Source organism: Triticum aestivum, chromosome 5A (genome assembly GCF_018294505.1).
Source record: "Triticum aestivum cultivar Chinese Spring chromosome 5A, IWGSC CS RefSeq v2.1, whole genome shotgun sequence".
In the NCBI taxonomy this organism is placed as follows: domain Eukaryota; kingdom Viridiplantae; phylum Streptophyta; class Magnoliopsida; order Poales; family Poaceae; genus Triticum; species Triticum aestivum.
The window spans coordinates 87,628,515-87,634,514 of NC_057806.1; positions in this window are offsets into that span (position 1 = coordinate 87,628,515).

The following is a 6,000-nucleotide window of genomic DNA, read 5'->3' on the forward strand; positions in this document are numbered from 1 at the left end:
TAGATTCTACTAGAATTGATAAACTAGAGAGTATCATTACAAATTTGGGAACCGCTTTTTCTTCCGTAAAGAATACTCCTAGTCCTCCTACTAAAATTGCCAAGCTTATGTATGTTCCTAAAAATAAGGGTGAATCTTCTAGTAAGGAAACTGCTGATCTTAAATCTATAAGTATTCATCCCAATCTTTTTGCTATCATTAAAGAACCATTTATTACAAATGAATTTTTAGATCTTGTGCCTAAAAGTTTGATAATTAATAAAAATAAATAAATTCCTAAAGATGGTAGATGCCTAATTGAAGAATTACCTACCAAAGATGACAATACCTAGATCTATTCTCGCTCGTTATGCCTAGCTAGGGGCGTTAAACGATAGTGCTTGTTGGGAGGCAACCCAATTTTATTTTTGTTCCTTGCTTTTTGCTCCTGTTTAGTAATAAATAAATTATTTAGCCTCTATTTTGGTTGTGTTTTTTGTGTTTAATTAGTGTTTGTGCCAAGTAGAACCGTTGGGAAGACTTGGGGAAAGTCTTGTTGAACTTGCTGTAAAAAACAGAAACTTTAGCGCTCACGAGAACTGCTGTCATTTTTATTTGAAGAGTGCTATTTAGTTAATTATTTTTGCAGATGATTAATAGATAAATTCCTCACGTATAGCAATTTATTTTAGAATTTTTGGGGTTCCAGATCTTGCGCTAGCTACAGATTACTACAGACTGTTCTGTTTTTGACAGATTCTGTTTTTCGTGTGTTGTTTGCTTATTTTGATGAATCTATGGCTAGTAAAATAGTTTATAATCCATAGAGAAGTTGGAATACAGTAGGTTTAACACCAATATAAATAAAGAATGAGTTCATTACAGTACCTTGAAGTGGTCTTTTGTTTTCTTTCGCTAACGGAGCTCACGAGTTTTCTATCTTGAGTTTTGTGTTGTGAAGTTTTCAAGTTTTGGGTGAATTCTTTTGATGGATCATGGAACAAGGAGTGGCAAGAGCCTAAGCTTGGGGATGCCCATGGCACCCCCAAGATAATCCAAGGACACCAAAAAGTCAAAGCTTGGGGATGCCCCGGAAGGCATACCCTCTTTTCGTCCACTTCCATCGGTAATTTACTTGGAGCTATATTTTTATTCACCAACATGATATGTGTTTTGCTTGGAGCGTCTTGTATTATTTGTGTCTTTGTTTGTTAGTATGCCACAATCATCCTTGCTGTACACACCTTTTGAGAGAGCCATACATGAATTAAAATTTGATAGAATACCCTATGTGCTTCACTTATATCTTTTGAGCTAGATAATTTTGCTCTATGTGCTTCACTTATATCTTTTGATCTAGATAATTCTACTCTATGTGCTTCACTTAGACCTTTTAGAGCACGGTGGTGGATTCGTTTTAAGGAAACTATTGATCTCTCATGCTTCACTTAAATTAATTTGAGAGTCTCTTAATAGCATGGTAATTTGCCTAATAATAATATGCTTGGTATTCAAGATTTGTGAAACTTTCTTTTGAGTGTGTTGAATACTAAGAAAAGATTGAAGCATGATAATTGTTTTGAGATATGGAGGTGATAATATTAAAGTCATGCTAGTTGAGTAGTTGTGAATTTAAAGAATACTTGTGTTGAAGTTTGTGATTCCCGTAGCATGCACGTATGGTGAACCGTTATGTGATGAAGTCGGAGCATGATTTATTTATTGATTGTCTTCCTTATGAGTGGCGGTCGGGGACGAGCGATGGTCTTTTCCTACCAATCTATCCCCCTAGGAGCATGCGCGTAATACTTTGCTTTGATAACTTCTAAATTTTTGCAATAAGTATATGAGTTCTTTATGACTAATGTTGAGTCCATGGATTATACGCACTCCCACCCTTCCACCCTTGCTAGCCTCTCTAATACCGCGCAACTTTCGCCGGTATCATACACCTACCATATACCTTCCTCAAAACAGCCACCATACCTACCTATTATGGCATTTCCATAGCCATTCCGAGATATATTGCCATGCAACTTTCCACCATCTAGTTCATCATGACACATCCATCATTGTCATATTGCTTAGCATGATCATGTAGTTGACATAGTATTTGTGGCAAAGCCACCGTTCATAATTCTTTCATACTTGTCACTCTTGATTCATTGCATATCCCGGTACACCGCCGGAGGCATTCATATAGAGTCATACTTTGTTTTAGTATCGAGTTGTAATCATTGAGTTGTAAATAAATAGAAGTGTGATGATCATCATTCAATAGAGCATTGTCCCAAAAAAAAGAGAAAGGCCAAAGAAAAAAAGAAGGCCCCAAAAAAAGGGGCAATGCTACTATCCTTTTTTCCACACTTGTGCTTCAAAGTAGCACCATGATATAGCAAGTCTCATATATTGTGCTTCAAAGTAGCACCATGTTCTTCATATAGAGAGTCTCATATGTTGTCACTTTCATATACTAGTGGGAATTTTACGTTATAGAACTTGGCTTGTATATTCCAATGATGGGCTTCCTCAAATTGCCCTAGGTCTTCGTGAGCAAGCAAGTTGGATGCACACCCACTAGTTTCTTTTGTTGAGCTTTCATACATTTATAGCTCTAGTGCATCCGTTGCATGGCAATCCCTACTCACTCACATTGATATCTATTGATGGGCATCTCCATAGCCCGTTGATACGCCTAGTTGATGTGAGACTATCTTCTCCTTTTTGTCTTCTCCACAACCACCATTCTATTCCACCTATAGTGCTATATCCATGGCTCACGCTCATGTATTGCGTGAAGATTGAAAAAGTTTTGAAAAAGTTAGAGTATGAAACAATTGCTTGGCTTGTCATCGGGGTTGTGCATGATTTAAATACTTTGTGTGGGGAAGATGGAGCATAGCCAGACTATATGATTTTGTAGGGATAACTTTCTTTGGCCATGTTATTTTGAGAAGACATAATTGCTTTGTTAGTATGCTTGAAGTATTATTATTTTCTATGTCAATATAAACTTTTGTCTTGAATCTTTCTAATCTGAATATTCATACCACAATTAAGAAGATTTGCATTGAAATTATGCCAAGTAGCACTCCGCATCAAAAATTCTCTTTTTATCATTTACCTACTCGAGGACGAGCAGGAATTAAGCTTGGGGATGCCTGATACGTCTCCAACGTATCTATAATTTTTGATTGCTCCATGCTATATTATCTACTGTTTTGGACTATATTGGGCTTTATTTTCCACTTTTATATTATTTTTGGGACTAACCTATTAACCGGAGGCCCAGCCCAGAATTGCTGTTTTTTTGCCTATTTCAGTGTTTCGGATAAACAGAATATCAAACGGAGTCCAAACGGAATAAAATCTTCGGAAACGTGATTTTCTCACCGAACGTGATCCAGGAGACTTGGACCCTACTGCAAGGGATCAAAGAGGTGGTCACGAGGGTGGGGGGCGCCCCCCTAGGGCGCGCCCCCTGCCTCGTGGGCCCCTCGGTGCTCCACCGACGTACTCCTTCCTCCTATATATACACACGTACCCCCAAACGATCAGAACAGGAGCCAAAAACCTAATTCCACCGCCGCAACTTTCTGTATCCACGAGATCCCATCTTGGGGCCTGTTCCGGAGCTCCGCCGGAAGAGGGCCGTCATCACGGAGGGCTTCTACATCATCCTAGCCCCTCCGATGAAGTGTGAGTAGTTTACCTCAGACCTTCGGGTCCATAGTTAGTAGCTAGATGGCTTCTTCTCTCTCTTTGAATCTCAATACAAAGTTCTCCCCCTCTCTTGTGGAGATCTATTCGATGTAATCTTCTTTTTGCGGTGTGTTTGTTGAGACCGATGAATTGTGGGTTTATGATCAAGTCTATCTATGAATAATATTTGAATCTTCTCTGAATTCTTTTATGCATGATTGGTTATCTTTGCAAGTCTCTTCGAATTATCCGTTTGGTTTGGCCAACTAGATTGGTAGTTCTTGCCATGGGAGAAGTGCTTAGCTTTGGGTTCGATCTTGCGGTGTCCTTACCCAGTGACAGAAGGGGCAGCAAGGCACGTATTGTATCGTTGCCATCGAGGATAACAAGATGGGGTTTATTTCATATTGCATGAATTTATCTCTCTACATCATGTCATCTTGCTTAAGGCGTTACTCTGTTTTTAACTTAATACTCTAGATGCATGCTGGATAGCGGTCGATGAGTGGAGTAATAGTAGTAGATGCAGAATCGTTTCGATCTACTTGTCACGGACGTGATGCCTATATACATGATCATGCCTAGATATTCTCATAATTATGCACAATTCTATCAATTGCTCAACAGTAATTTGTTCACCCACCGTAGAATACTTATGCTCTTGAGAGAAGCCACTAGTGAAACCTATGGCCCCCGGGTCTATTCTCATCATATCAATCTCCATCACTTTTATATTATTTTGCTATTTACTTTGCCTTTACTTTTTACTTTGCATCTTTATATCAAAAATACCAAAAATATTCTATCTATCAGATCTCACTCTCGTAAGTGACCGTGAAGGGCTTGACAACCCCTAATCACGTTGGTTGCGAGTAGCTATCGCTTTGTGCAGGTACGAGGGACTTGAGCGTGGGCTCCTACTGGATTGATACCTTGGTTCTCAAAAACTGAGGGAAATACTTACGCTACTCTGCTGCATCATCCCTTCCTCTTCGGGGAAAACCAACGCAAGCTCAAGACGTAGCACCGCCGCCCATGAAAGTGCAAAGAGTGCCAAAGCCGAAGCACAGAAGGCCCTCCAGGAGATTGATGCGATGAAGAAGATAGCGGCGGGTAAGGCATTCTATATGCAAAGCAAGCATGTGAAAGTAAATTACATGTTACTTACCCTAATCCGGAGCTCTCCAGGAGCATTCGCAGATTTGCCCCGCAGCGTGTCGGATGCCGCAACTTTTTACCACGCCGAGGAGGGAAGCTCAACGGAGAAGTTGTTCTGGGCCCAATATACTGGGACCGAACACCAGATGCCTATGAGTGACCAGCTAAAGCAGGTGGTCGAGCTACACAAGGCGGCCGAACAGGCCATGAAGGGCTTTATAGTCCGGCTGTGGCCTGACGACGCCCTTCCGAACAGCTACTTCGTCCTGGTGAGGCGGCTTGTGGATGCTTGCCCACGGCTGGAAGTCGTCAAGCGGTCCGTCTGCATTGAAGGTGCACGCCGGGCTTTCGCCCGTGTGAAGGTGCAATGGGCCAAGCTAGACGTCGTGAAGCTGATCAAGGAAGGGCTGCCGGCGGGCAAGGAGCATCGCCACCCCGAGATGTACTATGAGGGTGTCCTGAAGGGTGCCCGTCTCGTAGCGGACGAGTGCACAAAAGATGTAATTTTTGAATGAATTTGCTCGTGTGATCTTGTATGCTGAAAACCTGTTTCATATGCGCTATGCAACGCTTGTTTGAATTTAAAATATTACCCTCTGTTCGGCCGTTTATCAAATGTGAGAGATGGCTAGTCCTCGGTTTCTGCCCCCATGCCGCGAGTGCTGGGGTGTTCGGGATAAACCTGAGCACTCTTGTTCCCATTTTTGGGTCCTTCGAGGGAGGTGCTCAGCACAGCGAACAAGGCAACCGGACTAATAATGCTTTATCACTCTCACTTAGCCATAGAATTCCATAATTTTAAATTTCGGCGAAGCCCCTAGTATTCAGAAGGCCAAATTCGGGGCGCGATACACGCCTTTAAGCCGGACAGGACCGGCTCCTCGCTCTAAGCGGCATAAGTCTTTAGGGACTCGAAACCTCGCCGAACAGCGACCAGTCTCTCGCCTTATCATGGCAGTCAGTTTTAGCTTTCTCTACTGAGGTGCTTAGCCCAGCAGAACTGGGGCACAATCGCAGTAGTTCTCCTAGTGCTACCTTAGCCGATAGAGCGGAACGTAAGGTACCAAAACATAGGAGCCGGGCAAACCCAACATTTGACCAAAGACATGATTTGGAGCTGATGCATATAATGCTATAACTTCGTGGTGCCGCACTTGTGAA